We start from the raw sequence: 23,811 nt of genomic DNA, 5'->3' as shown, positions 1-23,811 counted from the left end.
CAAACAAACGGGGTCAATGACAATATAACACAAAAATAAAGCATTTGCTAACTTTGCAAGTTTTAGTTTTTTATGAACATAGTTTCAGTGTTAATAGTTAAGCAATGTTAATGTAAGCACTATTCCGTAGTAAAGTTAATAAAAGCCCACAGATAAAGAGGGACAGGCTGAAATATTGAGCCTAAGTCACAGGAGAGAGAACGACAGTAAGGTAGGATCGAGGAGTTTATTTCAGGTCCACAGGTAACCAATAATAGACTAGAGAACAATTGCAAGCAAAAAAAGTAGATACAAATGCAAACAATAGAGAAATGGCTTGGAGTACAAAAGAGGGTAAGATAACACAAATAAGTGAGTACACCAACAGGCAGTATAAATGTAATAAAAGGATTGTGAACATTCTAATATCGTGATAGATATTAAATGATGCAACATGTTATAGATTCTTCTGATGCAGATAGAAATGCATAGTAAGTAGAGCTGTGTCCTTTAAGTAGTGGTGTTGTGCTTCCTTTATGAGGGCATCTTCTAAGTATTGGTGTAATGGTTGGTGCGGATATTATTTCAAGTGGTATACGTTGTCAGGGCTGGTGATCAGCAGTCTTAAGTCACTGTCACTCCCCAGGGGCATCCCTAGTCAGTGCCTAGTTCATGCTGCTCCAGAGGCCTCCCTAGCCACAATCTGGTTCATGCTGCAGGTTTTAGGTGAGCGGTCGGTATACCACACAAAATTGCTCAATCATAGTAAAATGTATACAGGTAGTAAAATGTAAATAGAGGGCGTTCTTTTTGGAGTGAAGACCTTTTTTTTTTTTTTTTGACCTTTTTTTTTTTCTTGTAAAGACCTTTTTTTTTTTTTGGTCTTTTTTTTGCCGTGATGCCTTCTTCTGCTTTTACAGTGATGAGTAATACCTTATTATTCAGAGCAACTGCAACACTAACAATGCCATACAATGCCATACAATACCAGAGTAAACAGTACCAGTACAGGATATCAATCTTTTATTTCTAGGCAGAGTTTTCGTATCTGACAGACCTGTGGGGGCAATTTCTGTTAGCACTACCTGAATGTTGCCACACATATTACCAGATTCCACATTAGTATTAAGCACATACATCTCACTCTGTTACTGCACACACTCTGGTCACAGCTTCACAACATGGGAGTGGAGATGGGACTTACTAGGATTAATACTATAATACTTTAAGGAGAGAGTTTTTTGATGTGTCTTAGAGATCTGAAGAAGCGCCTCAGCCTGATGCGGAAAGCGTCTTCCATAATCTTCCCACAATGGAAAAATTCTTACTTTTTATCGGTGGTGGTATCTTGTATTTTCCTTTTTTCATCCAGGATTAATACTATCATAACATTTTGGGGAGTTGCTAGAGTGACAGGTTTGTTCTTATAGCTGTCTGACAATCAGTTGTATTTCTTATTTGCTGCCAAATGTCTGGGATCATCCGTCTGATTTGCCAAGGGGACAGGGTGACAGGCAGCGGATATGGGCCAATTAACTGGATATTCTGGACATATCTGTACACTTGTGGGGTATGATTCTGCATACAGCCTACTACCACTTCCAGGATTTGAACCATGGCTGTGTGTGCTAATAATTCAACAGTTCACATCTCAGTTGAATGTGCTATTTGGATTATGTTGTCTATCTTTTCACTGTTTTCTAAAGTCTATCTCAGTTGGACTATATGGCCTTGTGTGATTGCAAAAGTCATACAGACATTCTTACACATATTATTTATGTAGCACAGTGTGGGTAACAGTGCTTAATGCAACAATACTATTAAGAGATTGCAACTCTAGATTACCATATGATACCAGAGTAAACACATGCAGTCCAGCAGTTAGACCTTTATTTTCAGGCTATTATGCTTGTATTTTCATACAACTATATGAGACTCTTCCTGCCATATTCTCTGGTGTATGCAGTACATGCCTTAAACAATACAGGTTTTATACAGGCGATTAACTTAATATTACTTTTAGATTTATTTTCTATGACAGTACATGCAAGAATATTACTAACCTGCCTCGCGTCACAACTGGTGCAATCTACAGGCATGGGCTTCCTGGTTCACAGCCCACTCATCTGCCACTGCGAAAGACACAAGAGGAATATTTAACCATACCTATCTATAATATTCATGAGCTGAAAATTATTAAACAGGTAGTGGACTGATACTTACACATGGCTGGGACTTCCCCATCCTGCTAGCCTCTCTGATCCACTGATCTAAGACATCCCACTTTGTCTGCTTCAGGTTAGCATACAGATGCCTGACCTGCTCACCAGTTCGGGGTATTCCAGTGGCACTGGTGAGGTCACAGGCAAGACGGTCTCAAGCTTCTGCTTTGTATTGGGAACCCTGCAGCAGTCTCTGGTCATGATCTTTCACAAGGAGTCCTGCCATGACTCTGGACTCCTGGATGCCACAGCACTGCACCTGAAAGCACACATCCTCCCATACCAGTCATAGTGCCTAAAGGAGGAAGCTGCAACCAGTTATGAGATGTATTCCTGCCTGTTGGGTTTAAATAGGGCTGATTTCCCACACTTTGCCATGATTGGACAGTTTTGTCTAGTGCCAGGATCTGCCACATAACACAAGCACTCAGGCCACTCCAGAACAAGGACAAATATGACTCTTTCATTGTCCATGTTGGTGTGAATGACCTGAGCCGTACCTCCCTGGACTACATGAAAAAGACATGGAAGAACTCTCTGATCACGTAGCCCAGGCTGGTATGACCCTAATCCTGAGTAGCATCCTGCCCTCACCAAGAATGATAATGCTGTATAAAGAAAAAATTATCAGTTTCAAAAACTGGCTAAGTTTCTGGTGTCATTAAAAGGGGATTCAGTGTCTGTCTGCCTGGGATGACATACTCGACAGGCCACGTTGCTTCGCTAGAGACAGCTTGCACCTGTCACCCTTAGCCTTTCAAATACTGGCCAAGGCTTTTGCCACCCCCACAGTGCCTTTTTTAAGCAAGGCTCAAAAGACAAACCCACCACTGTAAATAGCACAAGTAACAAAAAACTGAGGGTAATGCTACTCAATGCCAGAAGTCTAAACCTCAAAATGCACACACTCGAGGCACTCCTCAGTATGGAGAAAATTGATATATGTGCAGTAACAGAAACCTGGTTTAAGGCTCCAGAGAGCACCCCATCCCTACCAGGCTACAACTAATACCATACATTTCGGCCACAGAATCCTGATCGAAATACAAAAGGTGGGGGTGTATCCATATTCATAAAGGATACCCACACCTCCATGTTAGTGGCACAGCACAATGCTCCAGAGATCATTCATGTGCAACTACCAATGGGAAAAACTGCAATTCAAATTGTAGCTTGCAACAGATCAACCACCATGTCTCAGGATATCCATTCCACGTTTCTGGAAACACTGGGAAACATAAAGTTCCTACCAAACACCCTAATATTGGGTGATTTCAATTACCCAAACATTAACTGGGAGAACTACTCAAGTACTAACTCCCTTGCCCAACATTTCCTAGAATTTATAAACTCAAGCACCCTGGATCAACTGGTCAACACTCCCACCAGAGGTGACAATATATTGGACCTAGTCATCACCAACATGTGTGACCAGTGTTCCACACCGGAGGTCAACCCCTCGCTGGCTAGATCTGACCATAAACAAATCACTCTGGACATCCATATTCCACCCCCACCCCCAGTCAAGGAAACCACCATGAAAAACTTTTCAAAAGCAAACTTCACGTTACTTAAGACGGAGGTGGAAAGTTTCAAAGCCCCCATGCTAAAGGATAATGCTGTCCAAGCTGCAAAATCCTTTATTAATGCATTCTACAGGCACCTACAAGAATGCATGGATCATGCTATCCCAAGCAAAACCAAGACTCACTCCTCCAAGAAAAGGAAACCAGTCTGGTGGATCCCTGCCATAAACAAGCTATACAACAGAAGGAGGAAACTAGTACAGAAAAGAGTAAAATCTCAGGAAGGGAAGACATCCCTGATCAGTATCAGCAAGAAACTCCGATCCCTCATAAAATCATCCAAGGCTAGCTTCTAAAGAAAAATTGCCAAGGACTCCAAAGATAACCACAAGGCATTCTTTAGCTATGTCAAGAATCTAAGTGGCAATTCTCAGATCTGCTCGGAGTTAGTGCAGAATGGCACAAAATACACTGAACCGACTGATATCACCACCATCCTAGCAGACAGGTTCAGTGCAAACCTCACCCCCCTCTCACCCCCCTCTCACCCCCAAAAGGCCCATAACCATACCAGAAGAATGTGGGAATGTGGAGCCCCTGAAAACACAGACACACAGGTTAAAACAGCCCTCTCAAAAGCCAAAAACACAGCACCAATGGGACCAAACAGTCTCCCAGGCTGCGTCCTACACGAGCTCAAAGACAAAATAACCCCTCACCTAAACACACTGTTCACACTTAGCCTCTTCACAAGCTATGTACCCATAGAGTGATGCACAGCAATGGTTATTCTGCTCCACAAAGGTGGAGCCACAACAGACCCCGGGAACTATCGCCCTATAAGCCTGACTAGCTTGGTCTGCAAGGCTATGGAGCACATCATCATGGAACTCATTAACAGAGATATTGGGAACCTCCAACACTGGACCCTACCCAGTACAGCTTTGTTAAGGGTAGATCATGTTTCCTAAACCTGGTGGACTTCTTTGAGACAGTTACCAAGGCTATAGACGAGGGAAAGCTGGTACACACAGCCTACCTAGACCTCGCAAAGGCCTTCAACACCACTCCCCATTCTGGTATTATAGACGAGGTCACCAGCCTGAACATAAACCCCTATGTCACAAGATGGGTTGCCAACTGGCTCATGGACAGAACCCACATGGTGAGAGTTGAGGGAACTAGGTCAGACTTTAAACTGGTTACAAGTGGCGTTCCCCAGAGCTCAATCTTAGGACCCCTCCTGTTCAGCATATACTTCTCAGAGGTACAGGCAAGCACAGGAGGACTATGGCTGACCAAGTTCACAGACGACTGCAGACTAGGGGCTATAACTGACACTCTGGCTGACACAGACATCCTCCAAAAGGATCTCACTGAGACGGATATCTGGTGTCAAAATCATGGACTCAAGCTAAATGCCAAAAAGTGTATAGTCATCCCCTTTGTAAAAAACAAAGTACCCACAAACTACCACATAGGTGGTAGTCCCCTAAATACGAAAGACATAATAAGGGATCTAGGGACCCAAATAGATAGTAATCTCTCCTTTGATAATCACATTGCTAAAGTGGTTAGAAAATCCTTCTATGTAGCCCACCTACTCACAAAAGGGTTCGCATCTAGATCAAAAGAGGTCATTGTGCCGCTCTACTCATCACTCATCAGGCCCATCATAGAGCACAATGCCCCATTTGGGATGCACCTTACAAGACACCTGCAACAACTGAAAAGACCACAGAAGTACCTCACCAAGAGGATCACTGGCCTCAAAAAGATGTCCTATGCAGCTCGACTGAAGAAACTCCAGCAGTACTCGGTTGCATACCGCCCACTCAGAGGTGATCTCTGCCTGACATACAAGGCCATGTCCAACCCAGAATTGATGGACATGCTCCACTTAAAGAAAACCATATCCCCTTGAGCCACATGCTTTAGGGATCTAAACCTCACCACAACAATAAATAGGACACACTGGAAGGATATATTCCTGTCCTAGAGACTTCCCATGCTTTGGAACAAGATTCCAATCTACATCAGGCAGAGCTCCTCGCTAACACTCTTCAAGAGAAACCTTGACGAGTGGATGGGAAACAGAAAGTTTACCCCTGGGATCACTTCAGTGGCTTTGCTGGATAGAGGCACAGGGAACTAATCTAAGGGGGAGGCTAAAGCTAACACATTCTAGCTATGCTTATAAATGCCTTTGGGCAGATAGCCTAATATGTACCTATGAACCTATGAACATAAGCTATGGGCAAACCTGCTTACCTAAGGTTGGTATTGCTTAAAGGGGTATACCAATGGGCAAACTGATTTAGCTGGCCGCTGGCCTACACATTGCTTACACCTACTAAGCTGGGCTGTGCAATGCTTAGTGTTGCTTAATTTTTAATTTGCATGCTATTTGCTGTTTGGCATTGATTTCTTATTTATTACATGTTATATATGTGTTTGGGATCCATGATTCATGTGTACGTACACTCTATGGGGTCCTTGTGTTTATTAGGGGATTTCAACATTTTATTACAATGACACTTCACATCTGGCCTTAATGCAGTACTCCAGTTCACATATTTATGTTATGTAGTAGGTTGTACAACATAGAACTGTATATAGATTACTTTCACATGTTCAGGTTGATTTTCCTATAGTGAGGATCTGTTTGGTGATACCTCAGTCTTGCGTACTGCTGTGATGGCTTAGTGGTTAACTGCAGTGACTGTACTGTACAGGGTCCTGGGTTCAAGACCTACAAAGGCTGTTTAGTTTGTTTCTGGCCAGAACAGCGACTGTTGCATACAGAGTGAGTAAGGCACTTTTAAGCAATTCTAAGTAGGTTTGCGTGAAGGTAAGCAGTGCTAACCTCCGATTAAATATGCTTACAGAGAGTTGCCTTCAATATTGCTTAACCTGTGTGCGCATGCTTAACCCCATGCAAATGGGCTTAAACCCACTTACTACTACTTAAATATGCTTACTCTTGCTTAATAGTGCTTACTCCCACTTACCCCTGCACTAATTTAGACAGTAATGTAAAATGGTTCTTGGGAAGGTGGTGGATTTGGAAACTCTATGGATTTAACATTCATTACACATTGTACCTTCGATTTGTATCCCTGATTCATGTGCACATATACTGTATGGGGCACTTGTGATTATCTGTGGATTTTACAATATTATGACAATGACACCTCACATCTGCACTTAATGCAGTACTCCAGTTCACAAATATATGTTATTTAGTAGGTTATGCAACAATGAATATTGTTCTTAATGTGATTTGACATGGAAAATGGAATGTACTGGTGTGAGACTCGAACCGGGAATGACTACTCATAAGGCAAAAGCTCTGCCCATTACACTATTGCACTACTGCTTCATTTGCATATATCTTTATTTTTATCTTCTTGTGCCATTTAATCTGCAATACACATAGCTAAGCAATGGGCAAACCTTTGCAACTATGGTTAAATTTTATCTGTTTCATAAAAAAAATAGCTTGTTTATATTTTATATTTTAACTATTGTTCTTATAAACTTGTGGGGGATTTGCTGGGGGTATGCGGACACCTATGAGCGGTCTCGCTCATGCTCATTGCTAACCTGCTGTTCTTACTTGCAGGGGCATGTATATTATGAGAGTTCTGTTCTCGGACACGCCCCCTGCACTTGTACACACTCTGTGTCTGTTTAGGAGCTCAGGCAGTGTGCCTTCATTAATATGCCTGGCGCGCTGCTGTCCTGCTCCTAAATTGCCACTTCCATGCAGGACTAAACTAGTCCTACACGGAAGTATAGTGAATCCGGGGGGCTGTAATTCTCTACAATTTTCTTATGAAATGCTGCCATTTTCTTAAAGTTCTAGGAAATACTTCTAGAAAGCCAATCAAACTGATGGTCATGTTTATGCCCCTTGGTCAAAGTAACTGTAGAGCTGTCAGCATATGTGCATGTATGTGGAGAGGGTGCAGAGCAGCATAGTATAGCACTATAGGATCACTGATTTAAACCCTCTAACCTAAATTGTATATAAATATTAAAAGCATAATAATAATATTTCTATTAATATGATATGCAGAGATTAACAATGTAAAAAAGTAAAAACAAACTGTATTAATCTGAGTATGACTAGTGATAGCTTTTTTTCTTTTATCAGAAAACTTGAAGTGCCAAACATATTTTGGACAGGAAGTTCCCTACCCCATGCATAATGAGCTACTGTGTTATAATACAGCTTATGACTTGCCCAAACTTACCTTGCTGAGGAACTACATGCAGCTCTTCTCAATCAGATATATTGCTCAATACTGCCGGGCTGCATATACATTTATAGAATGTATACCTATACTCTGGTGAGACCATGTTCATCAAACCACTTTTCTTTGATTTATTTTAATTCCAGTTTAGCAAATTCATACATACTTGCATTTTTAGCAGGTGGAATACTTCAGTGTTTACTGTTTTTTCCAGTTTTGTTATTTACTGCATTTTACTATATTTTTTTTGCACTGATCATGTAATATGGTGACATACTAGTCCAGTGCTGGGGACAGTCTTGGAAATGTGTAATAGTTATCTTGTAAGAGAAGGGTACTTGCTGCCAATGCTGATCATCTAATCACTGTTGGCTCACCTATGAGTTAAATTCTGACTATATCTTGTTTTCTGGTTTTAGTATTTATGCTCTGCCTTGAGTGCATTTCACTGAGTTGTGATCCATGCAGCATCACCACAGCTCTCACTGATCTGTGGTAAGTAAGCATTTGTTTTTACATTTTCACCTCCAAGGGACTTGTCAAATTGTACTAGTTTTTTGTATTAGACAGTGTGCCATCTTGAGCCCTTACTGATACAGAACTGCAGTAGGTTCTATGTGTTTATACTTGAGCCCTAACTGTTACAGAGCTGCGCTAGGTTCTACATGTTTATACTTTAGCCCTAACTATTACAGAGCTCCACTAGGTTCTACATGTTTATACTTGGGACCTAACTGTTATAGAGCTGTACTAGGTTCTACATGTTTATACTTGAGCCCTAACTGTTACAGAGTTGCACTAGGTTTTACATGTTTATACTTGAGACCTAACTGTTACAGAGCTGCAGTAGATTCTATGTGTTTATACTTGAGCCCTAACTGTTACAGAGCTGCACTAGGTTTTACATGTTTATACTTGAGCCCTAACTGTTACAGAGCTGCACTAGGTTCTACATGTTTATACTTGAGACCTAACTCTTACAGAGCTGCAGTAGGTTCTATATATTTATACTTGAGACCTAACTGTTACAGAGCTGTTCTAGGTTCTACATGTTTATACTTGAGCCCTAACTGTTACAGAGCTGCACTAGGTTCTACATGTTTATACTTGAGACCTAACTGTTACAGAGCTGCAGTAGGTTCTATGTATTTATACTTGAGACCTAACTGTTACAGAGCTGTTCTAGGTTCTACATGTTTATACTTGAGCCCTAATTGTTACAGATCTGAACTAGATTCTACTTGTTTATACTTGAGCCCTAATTGTTGGAGACTCCATTGTGAGACACACTGATGTCCTTCTCACCAAGACAAGTAAGGAGAAAGTCATGGTCAGTTGATTATCAGGGGCCAGGATTCACCACATTATGCATGCACTCAGGTCACTGGACCACAAGTACCAGTATGACTCAGTCATAGACAATGTGGTTGTAAATGGCCTAAGATGTATCGCCCTAGACTATGTGAAGAGAGACATCATGGAGCTCTCAGAACATGTGTTCCAGTCTGTTATGAACCTACCATTGAGAAGCATTTTACCTTCTCCAAGGAAAATGTCACTAAAAGAACAAAAGATGACTAACTTTAATAATTGTCCTAGTTTCTGGTGTTATTCTAAGGGGGTACAATATTTGTCAGCCTGGAAGGAGATGGTCAACAGACTGCGGTGCTTTGCAAGGGACAGTCTGCACCTGTCTGCTTTAGCCTTTCAAATATTAGCTAAAACATTGTCCTTACCTACAGTGGATTTTAAAAGCAATGCCAAACTGAAAGTACATCTGACATAGCAAATCAAAAACAAGATAACCTAAAGGTGTCACTGCTCAATGCTAGGAGTCTAAATAAGAAACTCCATTCCCTACAAGCTTTCCTCACCATAGAGAATGCTGACATCTGCTCAGTCACTGAGACATGGTTTAAAGCAACAGAGAGCACACCAGCAGTGCAAGGCTACAAGACTATAATGCCTTCAACACATTTAGACCAGCTACTACACAGACAGAGACAGAGCCCTTCATTGGATGGGAGATCGCAGTTTACCGGAGTGATGGGGTGGCGTAAAGCCACATCACTGTTGGCTAGGCTTATAAATGCCCCCGGGCAGATAGCCTAGTACACTACTATGAAACTATGAAACTATGAAGGTGGAAGTGTCTTAATTTACATAAAAAAATAACTAAAGTGCAATTGTACAGTAATCTGCCTGCATGTCTGTACATTAGACTAAGAAGTAGTGTCCAGCAATTGCCTTAAACAGTTTGCATTCATAAATACTGCTGCTCATGCTATAGTAAGGTAAATGTAAAATGTACTAGGGGCATAGGAGAACATAGGTATATGTGTTGTTTGTACTGCTAAACTGACAAAACTGCATATTACATGGAAATGCATAGCATGAGGTTCTAAATCATAATGTAGAAATGTTAGCATGGTTTAGTGTTAGTGTCATGAGAAAGGAACCAAGCGACATAATGGAGTTATGTAACTTACTGTGCTTTTACCAAACTAAAGGAACTCCGAGAATTATTTACTGTAAAGTGATAGTGTAGTTTGTTGGTAACACTGGGGTTGCTATTAGTGTAATTGAAATGTCTATATATATAGTATCTACAAACGGTGACCTACTACCTCATTGAAATGCTGTGATTTTATTGATTTTAGTTATTTTAGTTATACACCTATAAGGTATATTGGCTAATGTAGGTTGTTAAGACATTGTCAACTATAACTAATTACAGCTGTGTATATCTTATTTTAATTATTAGTTCCTGTTAGGTAACTGATTGTTCCACTGTATTTCTCTGTTGTTCTTCACTGCAACTTTTGTATTATTTCCCCTGTTGCTTATGTCTGCACCTTAAGGTCTACTTTACTAGTTTTAAACTACATATCTTTTTTTTCTTTTCTTACCCATAGGAACACCACCTAATTTACCTACCTTAATGTAACCCACCCCTACGAAAGGCATGCAATGTAAAAAGACTGCTGTGCATAAAGCCAAACATCCTCCTGCAGTCTAATCTTTATTTTGTCACTTCTTCTAAGGAAACAAAGTTAATATCTGTGTAAATTGTTTTAAATAAGCTGGGAAGTAGCAATGTGGTGGTCCACTCAAGAGCTCGCAGCACTAGCACTATCAGATCAGGTTTCCCGAATACCTCCTCAACCAGTAATTAATACAGGCTCTAACAAACGTAACTCAAACGGAAGCAGATACACTGAACTTACCCTACTTATTCTGCTTTTCCTGCTCTCTCTGAATAGAGCTCACAGATTGTCTCTGTAGTCTTGTGGTGTCTGGGACCCGCTCCATTCACTTTGCTATGCTCGGCTCACTCTGCCCCCTACCCTGCCCCCTTTTCCCACATGCCCCTACTACTTCTACATTTATTCTAACCCCTTGTCACCTGACCACTCCCTACAGCCACCCAGCTGCATCTACCCAAACCACACCCCCTTATTATCTCTCTATACAAATATCTCACACTGTAATATCCTACCGTACCTCTATACCATACCACCCCTTAGGCACAACACTACTTGCATCCAAACAACACTACTTGCAATCATATACCACTGCCACAAACTATGCAGGTCTTACTAACATCTTTCCTTTTAACCCTCACAGCCCTAACCTACATTACATCCATACATACTAACACACCAATACCACATACCACCTACCATGCAACACATACCTCCACACCTATAGTAACCCACATCAGCTTCCCAATAGCCCCCTCTTTATTTAAAGACAACTCAATATTACTCATACATAAGAATTACATTCCACTATCCTACACTAGAAAAATATCATGTAAACTCCACATAGACGTACTATAAACAATCAAACTTAGACTACTTTTAAAGAAATACCTCCTAACCTCAGGAGATATTCACCCATATCCAGGGCCATGCATCATCATGCCCCCTAACAAATACACATCTGATCTACTTATCATCAACCTTAACTCTCGCAGTATATCAAACAAACTTCCTCACTTACACGCATTCATAACCCACTACTCCCCTGACATTCTAACCATAACAGAGACCTGGCTAAAACCCAGCACCCAGAGTGAAGAAATTCTCCCTCCAGGATATAATATCCTAAGACTAGATAGAGTGGGAAAGAAGGGAAGGGGTGCTGCAATTGTCTATAAAAACACACTTACTCTCCAACCTCTACAAACTCCTCTACCTATATTTCATACTGCTGTGATCGTAGGCTCTGTGCTACTGCTAAACAAGAAAAAAAGCATTGATATTCTCTGTGCTTATATCCCTCCAGGTAATAACTCTCCACCAACTGAGGAAATTCTACAATGGACAAGGGATAACCTCCCACAAGTGACTATTTTACTAGGTGACCTAAATACTGATCGGCTAGCCTGTAATTCTAAAAACCCCACTAACCACATCAACCTATATGGATTCTCTCAACTCATTCAAGAACCCACTAGAGTGGATAAAAAATACCAAAAGGAATCTATACTAGATTGGACACTGGTAAACTACCCTGAACATAATTACCAAATAGGTTGTCTACCAGAGGGACTTAACGATCGCCTCCCAACATTCCTCCTATGAAAACGCACAAACATACCCAAACCTACACTCTATAGACTAGTTAGAGGTGATCACAATGTAAATCCTCAAGATCTCAAAACTACTTTAAAAAATGTAACTGGGAACCATTATGCACCCTTGACTTAGACCAAACAGTTGATTACTTTAATAGTACTCTTACTAACATCCTTGATTTAGTAGCCCCCATAAGAAAACTTAGAGCTAAACAACATTATGCTCCATGGCTTAGTAAGTCCACTAGAGCCTTATTAAAGTCCAGAGATAAGGCATGGAAAACCTGGAAGAAAGATAACACTAGTCTATCCAAACAAAACTATCAACAACTTAGGAATCAAGCCAAAAAACAAAGCTTGATAAACAGAACTACTTTCTAGGTATCCAAAACAGACACTCTAACCCTCCCCCAAAGTTCTGACATGCAATTAACTCCCTACTAAATCCTGGCAAAACTACCACACCAGCTCCCACCTCCACCAACACAAATAGCGACATAGCCTTCCAATTCAATAATCACTTTACTTAATCCATTAAATCACTATCCACCCAACTATCCAAAAATAGCTATTTATCCATGCCAACGACAGCTCCTAACAACACACCTCCCTTTACGCTGTCACCTGTTCCAACCTCTACAATAAAAAAATACCTCTTAAAACTAAAACCCACTACTCTTGCAGCAGATGGTATACCAGCTAATTTCCTAAAAATGGCTGCTGACTCCTTACCCTACCCTGCTCAATGCTTGTCAACCACTCCATATAGGAATCCTATATCCTTCAGCTGTGGAAAATCTCCTACATTATTCCCCTTCATAAAGGTGGAAATTCCTATGATTTCTCAAACTACCACCCCATTGCCATTCTGTCTCCCTTATCAAAGATACTTGAGAAATGCATTCACTCTCAGGTCATGCATTTCCTAAATACAAACAATCTCCTCTCCTCTATACAACATGGCTTCTGCCCACACCACAGCACAACTACCGCTGTTCTCTCTTTTACAAACCCAGTTAACCAACATAGAAATAATAACAATTTTGCATCTGCTATATTCCTGGACCTCTCTAAAGCATTTGATATGGTTTCTCACTCCATACTGATAAATACTCTAACCTCTTTATCCTTTGCCCCTGACACTGTTGCCTGGCTTAAAAACTATCTATCAGACACACAACAATCTGTCCAGTGGCAGGGTATTTTAGCACCTTTACTCCCAACTACCATTGGTGTACCTCAAGGTTCTATATTGGGTCCACTTCTCTTTACTATCTTCACCAATAATCTGCATACCTCTATCCTGCATGCCTCACTCATACAGTATGCAGATGATTCAGCCCTAATCTGTTCAGCCCCATCTCTTACCACTCTACAGCAGCTCACCCAAGAATTATTTGCCTCAGTGGAAAGTTGGATTGCAAATATCCAACTTATCTTAAATCCCAACAAAACTAAATTTCTCCTATTTACCCCCAACAAATCAAAAACCTGTCCTCTCTCCTTCTCTGTCTCCTCCAAAAATGGTACTATCATTTCACCTTTCTCCCCATACCAAGCTCCTTGGCATTGAAATAGACAATAACCTCCACTTTGACATCCATATCTCTCAAACTATCAAAAAAGTACACAAAAAATGAGTTCCCTATATAGACATAAAAACTTTCTGTCAGATCAGGCTCAGGTCACCCTAGCCCAAACTTACCTTCTTTCCACATTAATGTATGCAGTACCAATATTGACTCATGTCAGAAAATCTGACCTTGACAAACTTGAGTCTTGTTATAACAAAATTGCCGAGTTTGTTAATAATTCCCCCTTTAGAACCCATCATTGTATACCTCTTAGGCAACTTCAGTGGCTTGAACTCTCACAGTTATAAACTTTTCACCAACTAGTCATAGCATATAACATCCTAAAGCATCCTGACAAAACTGCAGCACTAAGGCAATTACTGACTCACTATACACCAAATCGTCCTCTCCAACAAATCACTCCTTTTGATCTTCTCAGCCAACAACACAGCAGGTAAAGCTCTGTTTTCACACAGTATAGCTAAAAGTTGGAATAACCACCCCACTTCTGTGACTTCTGCATCAAATACCACACTATTCAAAAACTCCCTTAAGTCTCATTTTATAAGCTATTGGCTTTGTCCATGTTACATAATCCTACAATATGCTTTCTCCATCTTTTTCTTTCTCTCCTACTTCAGACCCTCTGTAAGCATGGTATTGATAAATGGTATCCCTGGATATACTTTTTTTTTTGTTGTGATTTCTGTCCTATTTCACAACTAACAAAATGTATATATGTAAATTTTATTGATGAGAACTTTTTTACTGTTTTTCTGTTTCTCAAATGCTGCTATGATGATGCTGTTTTTTTTTTTTCCTTCTGTATAATATCATTATTATTGTGTTAATTATGTGTAGCTTTTCTCCCCCTGACTCTGCTGTAAATGGACCTCATCCACTCGGATCATCCTAGTTAACAAATGTAAAATAAAAATTAAATAAAATAAAAATCTCAAAGATGGTCAAACAGGACAATGCACTTGAGTTTCTCCATGTTCAAATCAAAATAGTCAAAATCCCATACCACTTCCTTGTAAGCTATAGGTCTCCCTGTATGACCCAAAAAACCCATAACATGTATTTAAGCATAGAGGAAACACTCACAATCCAATCCAATACCATATTTGTGGGTGACTTTAATTACCCCACTACTAAATGTGAATCATATAAGACATCAGATGTGCAGAAACACAGATTCTTGGACCAGGCTGTCAATACACTGACCAGTGGACCAAACATACTGGATCTGGTCCTCAATAATATGGGAGAATGCTGCACACCTTCTAGTGTAATATAATCTCTGGTAAGGTCAAACCATGAAACAATAACCTTTGAAGTAAAAATAAAACCTAGAACCCCAACTTTACCTGGAATGTTCAAGGAACTTCTCTTAGGCTAATGTCCCCAATTAAGTGATAACCTGACAAACTTTTAGCCCCTATAAACACTGAGAACACAACTGTCTATGTGGAACTGTTCACAGAAAACCTACACATGCATGATAACAGCTGCAAAGAGCCAGCTGTTCTCATAAGGAAGAAGTACAGAACTAACTAAAAAAACAAGCCACCCTGGTAGAATCACAGCACCAATAAGCTGTATGACAGAAGGAAGAAAATCATGGTAAAAAATAGGAGGTATAGCACCCAGCATGATAAAATCACTATCATCAAAGTTAACAAACAACTCAGAGGACAAATAAAGACTAACAAAGCCAAATTTTAGGTAAATTTGGCCTTCCAGGCTAAGGACAATGACAAATCATTCTTTAGCTATGTCTGCAACCTCAAAGAGGCTATTCAATTGTGTGTAGAGTTCATTGCTAATGGAGCCACCTACAATAAGCCTGAAGATATAGCAAACCTACTGGCAGACAAATTCAAATCTAAATTTACCCCTCTCTCCCTCACAACCTCCCCTCAAGAAATACCATCAAACACCCCTGCTATCACTCACTCTTAAGACCATAAATACTGCATCAATGGGCCTAAATAATATCCCAGGATGTCATATAAATAGCATGAAATATGACCTTTCAGGCCCTCTGAAATAGCTATTTAATTGTAGCTTCCAAACAGGCTTCCTACCTCATGAATGGAGAACAGCAACAGTCATCCCTCTGCACAAAGGTGGGCCATCTACAGACCCTGAAAGATACAGACCCATATGCATTAGTTTCATATGCAAAGCCATTGAAAACATTATCATGAAAATGATTAATAATGGCATAGAAACCTCCAAACACTGGAACCACTCAATTGGTTTCATCAAGGGCAGCTCATGCCTACTGAAGCTGGTGGACTTCTTTGAAAAGGTCACCAGCGCAATTGATGAGGGAAAATGGTTCACACTTCCTACTTTGACCTGGCCAGGGCATTTTACACAATACTCCACTCAGGCATTGTTAAAAAACTAAAGAGGGTAGATATAAACCATTATGTTTCCTGGTGGATAGCCAGCAAGCTCATAGACAGGACCCAAGAAGTTAGAATTTGGGAATCCACCTCTACAAAGAGGCCAGTCACAAGCAGAGTCCCTCAGGGTTAGGTCATGGGACCACTCCTTTTTGGTATTTACTTCTCTGAAGCCAAGGCCAGTTTCAAGGGCCTTGACTAAATTTACAGATGTTTGCAAATTAGGAACAGTCATAGAATCCCCCACCAACACTAATGTTATCCAGGAAGGGGTGATATAGAGGCAAATAACTTGTGTCAAAGCCTTTGTTGTGTTTGAACATGTCTAAAATATACCCAAGGCATGAACCCTCACTCACACTATTCTATAGAAACTGTCATGGGTGTGTGTGACACAGATGACCTAGGCCACAGATCACTACAGTGGCTGGCCTTGTCACAAACATACATATGTGACCGAAGGTCTGAGAAGCATCAGCACAATCTGTCATAGGTAACAGATGTATTCATGTAGAAAGCAGGCTTCACACCTATGAACTAATTGAGGTCACATGTACATATATGTATTTGCCACACAGATACCTGAAGTGTGCAATGCACATAATGTTGTTATACTGATATGTCATACAGTAGTAAAAGCTAAACCCACAACACATTGACCAACAGTATCACACACACAGTCAGCAATTGCAGGATTCAAACCCCTACCTAGCTATGCTATGATACTAGAAAGATGTGCATTAACACAACGCGCTATATGCTTTACTAGGAGTTATCATTTCCACTGCTATATTTGTAGGATGCTGACATCATCAGACTTGCCAAACAGGAATGTAACACTTTTAAGATGTTTTCCTAGTCTCCAAAAAGGGCAATACTCTCAAAGGAAATCACACAGAAACATACACCCCCCACAAACACACACACTCAGAAATTGCAGGATTCAAACCCCTACCTATGTTATGATACTAAAGAAATATGCATTAATACAATGCGCTATATGTTTTACTGGGAGCTTTCATTTCCACTGCTATATTTGTAGGATGCTGACATCATCAGACTTGCCAAACAGGAATGTAACACTTTTAAGGTGTTTGCCTAGTCTACAAAAAGGGCAGTACTCTCAAAGGAAATCACACAGAAACATACACCCCCCACAAACACACACACTCATAAATTGCAGGATTCAAACCCCTACCCATGTTATAAATCACACAGAAACATACACCCCCCACAAACACACACACTCAGAAATTGCAGGATTCAAACCCCTACCTATGTTATGATACTAAAGAAATACGCATTAATACAATGCGCTATATGTTTTACTGGGAGCTTTCATTTCCACTGCTATATTTGTAGGATGCTGACATCATCAGACTTGCCAAACAGGAATGTAACACTTTTAAGGTGTTTGCCTAGTCTACAAAAAGGGCAATACTCTCAAAGGAAATCACACAGAAACATACACCCCCCCCCAACACACACACGCAGCAATTGCAGGATTCAAACCCCTACCTAACTATGTTATAATACACTAAAGAGATACGCATTAACAAGATGCACTGTATGTTTTACTGGGAGTTTACATTTCCAGTGCTATATTTGTAGGATGCTGACATCATCAGACTTGCCAAACAGGAATGTAACAATTTTAAGGTGTTTGCCTAGTCTCCAAAAAGGACAATACTCTCAAAGGAAATCACACAGACACATACCCCCACACACACACACTCAGCAATTGCAGGATTCAAACCCCTACCTAACTATGCTATGATACTGACAAGATGGGCATCAACACGACACGCTATATGCTTTACTGGGAGTTTCTATTTCCACTGCTATATTTGTGGGATGCTGACATCATCAGACTAGACATGGTAATGTGTGTGCACTTAGTTTTATGCAATCCCAGGCCTGAGACATAGGGGACAGCAGGTGTTACCAGCTTGAACAGGACTCCACGATTCTTACCTTGTGTGATCTATCTGTGGCCCAGTTGCCAATCCATCTGATGACAATACATATTTATGCACAGGTTGTTGATTTTGTGGATACGACATGTGTCTGGGATGTTGGAAAAGGCCTATTCAAAGGGTATGTGGGACGTGTGTAGCTCATTTCATTGATGTATGTCCTGGGTGGCTGCCTTGCAAACAGTCTAGCAGGTTTGGGAAACATGATCTGCCCATGAACAGTCCAAAGTTGGTAGGGTTGTGTGTTTATAGGCTTCCAATAGCTCTGTTTCTGACTTCAATCATGATGGACTCCATGGCCTTGCAGATCAGACTTCATCGGCTTATAAGACTATAGTTCCCATGGTCTATTGTGCACCGACACTTGTGTAGTGTGCCATATGTTGCTGTAACCCATTCAACAGTTTCATATCCTGTAGAGAGGGTGAGGCTCAACAGACTGTTCAGGTGCAGGGTCTGTTTGTTCTGCAGTTCACTTATGACACATATAGGGGCACAATGTAATCCAATTGATGCCATGTTTTCAGCTTTGGAAGGAGCTGTTTACCCATTCTACATGTGATATCTCCTGGTATGATGATAGGGCCTTTTGTCAGTGGGAGGTGGGTATGTATGTATGGGCCTGTCTGACAGGATGTTGGCATTGTCAGTCATTTACAGCTGGCCCTGACTCAGGACATATATGAGTGTACATTGCTATTTATGACATAGCTGAAGGAAGTGTCATGGTTCTGTATGGACTCCTTCGCAGATAATCTTTCAATGACCTAGATTGGATAGTGTTTGGAGTGCACATTGTTAATTGATGATACTGATTTCGGGTTTTTTTTCTTTGCTTTTCAACTTTCTATGAACAGACTAAGTATCTGTAGTACATATTTGATTATGACAGGGTTCCAATATATTATATATGTGTCTGTTGTCATATCACTGTGGGCACAAGTCAGGATTGGTGAATTGTGAGAGGTTCCTGGGTTAACACATGCAACTGCCAGATATGTGTGGCCCACTGCTGTACTCAGACATGGCCTAAGTGTATGAGCATGCCCAGTTTGGCCTTTCAGTACGTTGTTGCCTGACATTTGCCTCATTTATTCAAGTGTGTGAGCATGCCCAGTGTGAACTTTCAGTATGTTGCTGTGTGAAGTCCACTACATTTGTTGATATGTGTGAACATGCCCAATATTAACATTTATACTATATGAGTGTTGTAAATCGAGTTGTATTTTTACTTCAGGGCTCACCTTTGTGTCATAACTCTACAGGGATAATGCTGTGCCTGCGGGGTTTCCAGGAGACACTTTGTATGGACTTATCAACATTTATTCATACAGGCTGATCAGTGAAATACTGTCATGGTTTAGTAGTTCAGTACTGTGACTATAGTGCACAGTATCCTGGGCTTGCGGACTGTCATTGCTTCATATTTTCATACTAGGCAGACCAGACTGCTCAAGGAACAGTAAAGCAAATATGACCATGTTTACCTGCTTTTGCCCAACTTTGACCACACTTGCCCAACATTGCTCAACATTAACCAATATTGCTGAATGCTGCCCAATATTGCTCAACATTGCCCAAAGTTGTGCTACTTAGTGTATGCAATTTTGTTTGTTTACATATACTAAATAGTGGTAAAAGCTGTTTAGCACTGCTTTATATTGCTTAAAACATGGCAATCATGCCTCAGGTGGTGCTGCAGGGCTGCCTATGTCAGATGCACATATTACACTCCCTATACATGTTTGAAAACAGGTAGTGTCAAGTTAGGCATCCCTTTTACTATATATGCGAGTCGGAGAGAGGTATCATTTCCAGGGTTCCTACTGAGCCAGTGTATATGCTATGCGTTGCCTCTTTGCCAAGGCCAAATCATACTGGGCATGCCTCCTTCTGCCTACTGGGGCAGGCTCAGGTTGTTCCTCCTCTGAGTCATGCTCTGCTTGTGATGGCCTTGGCAATGGTGGGGGGCTGTTTGGCCCAGCCCTATGCTGCTCCTGCTGCAGCTGTTTTCGCAGGATCATATTATGTAGCATAGCACATACCATGACTATTTGGGTACATGTAGTTGGTGAGTACTGCAAAGCTCCACCAGATGTGTCCAGGCACTGGAACCATGACTTGAGCAGCCCAAACACACGCTCGATTACATTTCGTGTTTGTGCGTGTGCCTCATTATGGCATTCCTGTTCAGGTGTGTGTGCATTTCTGATGGGTGTCATCAGCCACGGCTCCAGTGCATATCCAGTATCCCTCACTAGGTGACCATGAGGGATGTCCCAATTGGCAAATGTCTGGTACAGCTGTGTCAGATGCCAGATATGGGAATCATGGTAGCTTCCAGGGCAGCCAGCACACACATTCATTATTATGCCCTGGGCATCACACACGACCTGGCAGTTGATGGAGGGGAAACCCTTGCGATTAAAGTAGACCCTACCCTGCTCATCGGCTGGTGCTTTGATGCATATGTGCATGCAGTCTATTGCACCCACTATCTCAGGGTATTCCGCTATTTGCTGGAAAAGACGCATATTGCTGGCCAATACCTCATGGGAATTGGGGAAATATACATGATCACCGACATGCGCTGACATGGCATTCAGGAACTGGTGAAGTACCCTGGATGCTGATGCCTGTGAAATCCCCATCATATTACCAGTTGGTCTCTGGAAGGTACCTGTTGCTAGTATTCTTAGGCCAACACATACCTTGGTTTCCACTGGAATGGGTTCCCCTCTGTTGGCTCTGTGTGTGAGGCGTGGCCTGCACAGCTCAACAATTCGCTGCATGAGGTCTCTTTCCACTCTATAGCGCTCCACTATCTCCAGCTCATGTAGCCCCTGGCATGTACACTCTTCTCTGTCTCCTCACTGTGGGTTGCTCAGCAGCATTCACATTGTTACCACCCTCAGCATGTTGCATATGTTGCCTTATAACAGCAATGGCAGCCCCTAACATTTTTTTGTCTCAGTAAAGCTTTTTCAGTTTTCACTTCCATTAGCTTACTGCAGTGTTGCAGTGTCTCTGAGAAAAACATAGTGGAAAGCTGTTTGCAGAGTTTTAAGTGCTGGGCTGGGCTGGGCTAGTGCACTGCCTGTGTAATTGGCTGATTCTGATTGTTTTCACCTGCTAGCTCTGCTAGTTCTCCTTGGTTAACTTCCTACTATTTGTTGTGCTTCCTTTTCCCTTTCTGTTTCCACAGGGGGCAGCGCCATGCAAACACACGCACACCAGCTCACACACGCGCACACATGCTTACACGGCCTAACACTTGCTGATTCTGGCTTAAACGCGCACACACAGGCGCAAACGCGCTTACACAGGTTTCAACAACCTTACACTTGCTTACTCCAGCTTAAACGCGTGCACACAGGTGCACACTCGCACACACAGTCTTACTCGGTTTTACAGGTGCGCACATGCATGCATACACGTTGCAGGCACTTCTACAAGAAACTTTAGTGTTATCCACAGCATACACCTTCAATTTCTTGCCTTTAGCTAGGATACCTGTTGACACGCCTCTTCCAGTGATGGGTAACTGGCAGAAAACACATGCCACTCTGCTCCAATGAGCTTATACTCTTTCATACATACCCTCCTCATGATGTCACCTATCTTCTACTCTGATACTCTCCTTATCCTACTCTTACACTCTACGGACTTTGCTCATATGCCATTTGAAATTGGGATTCACTATCCTTACCCTCATTTGCATAGGATTGCCTACTAATGCTTGATTACATCTCGTAGACTGAGCTTCCCCCCTTAGCAACCTCTACTCAATAGCCATGTTGTCTTCAGCCTGCCATTAACTTGCATGGCAGATGTATATTTATAATAAAATGCCTATTTTTGGCTTTAATTTTTTTTGGGGGGGTTTTTACAGTGCAGCACTTTTGCACGATGCTGCGTTATGCTTAAACTTTGGAGATCGAGGTAAAAAAAATGTATTATTTGTTTTTTTTGCAACAGGTAGAATTGCCAATGGCTATATATTTGGCCATTGGCATGCTTTCTCAACTGGATGCAGCCTTTATTTGGAGCTGTTACGGCTGCGTTTTGCTATTTGCAGAACAGTACTCAGTTGACAACGGAATACATTTCTGCAAATAACACTACTCTTACTCGGACAGGTTAGGGTTTCCTGGATCGCAAATTTACCTAATTTGCATAACTTTCAGCAGCAAATGAGGTAATTTGCATAACCTAGCCCTGTCCGTGTAAGAGGAGTTTTAGGAGCTCTCTTGCACGCCTCTGCCGGCTGTTCCTGGATCGCTCGGCAGACATGTTGGCTGCATGGAGTCTTACTCTACTCTTAGACTCCGTGCAAGCCTTCGTGGATCCGGCCCTTATTTTTTATAGTCAGTGCTGGTACATGTGCATAGACAGTGGGAGAACAGGTGTTGTTTCAGCAAAGTTTTAAGCCATTGAGAGTTGCTAGTAAACCTAATTGAAGGAGGGAGAGCATTCAGCAGGCCAGTTATTTAAAGGCTGATGCAGACATTGGTGGGTGGGTCCAAAGGACCTGATTGGAGGAAAGTCTGGAAGATGGCAAAACAAGGAGACAGTCCTAAAGATTAGAGGTTGATCTCTTATTTGAATATTCCTGAAAGACTAGAGAGAGTTTGACAGCTCTGCAGCCTGTAGGACCTAAAACTTAGTTAAAAGATTTTTATTTTTAACAAACAAAGAATGATGATACACCATGAGATACCAATACAGAACTATACTCAAGCAAGCAGTTTTGCCTATCTTCAATAAAAAGAATACAATAACAGTTTTTGAATCCTTCTTGAATGGCTCGGGTTTTCAACCCTTTGATTCCCCCCATTAACAAATCATTTTACCTTTTCAATTTATTTTATCTGACTTGTTACAATGCTAAAAATGCAACATTATGTTCAATAATGTATTGAATTAGTGTGGTACATAATTACATGAAGATTTCTCCTGAAGTGAATAGGCATGCCATAAAACTAGATGGGCTACAGTTTATGCATTTTGGACACAGTGGTCGAAGTTTACATTGTTTTCTAACAGTGACCCTAAATCTTTAAATATACTGTCATTTTCATGATTTAACTATTTGTAGCATTAAACCATGTCCTTTTGGCAAAGCCACATGTTGCTACATTTATTGATGTTAAAGGTGAATTCATAACATTGCACTTTGAGTGTATTCAGCCACATTCAATGAAACCTACACACTAACAAAATGTTTTAGATTAATAAACCGCACACCGATGTGCAAACAAGGTAAACACTATGGC

This window comes from Protopterus annectens, chromosome 6.part0 (genome assembly GCF_019279795.1).
Source record: "Protopterus annectens isolate FY-2018-M chromosome 6.part0, PAN1.0, whole genome shotgun sequence".
Taxonomy (NCBI): Eukaryota; Metazoa; Chordata; order Ceratodontiformes; family Protopteridae; genus Protopterus; species Protopterus annectens.
The sequence above is the reverse complement of the archived record's forward strand: the minus strand, read 5'-3'. Positions refer to the sequence as shown.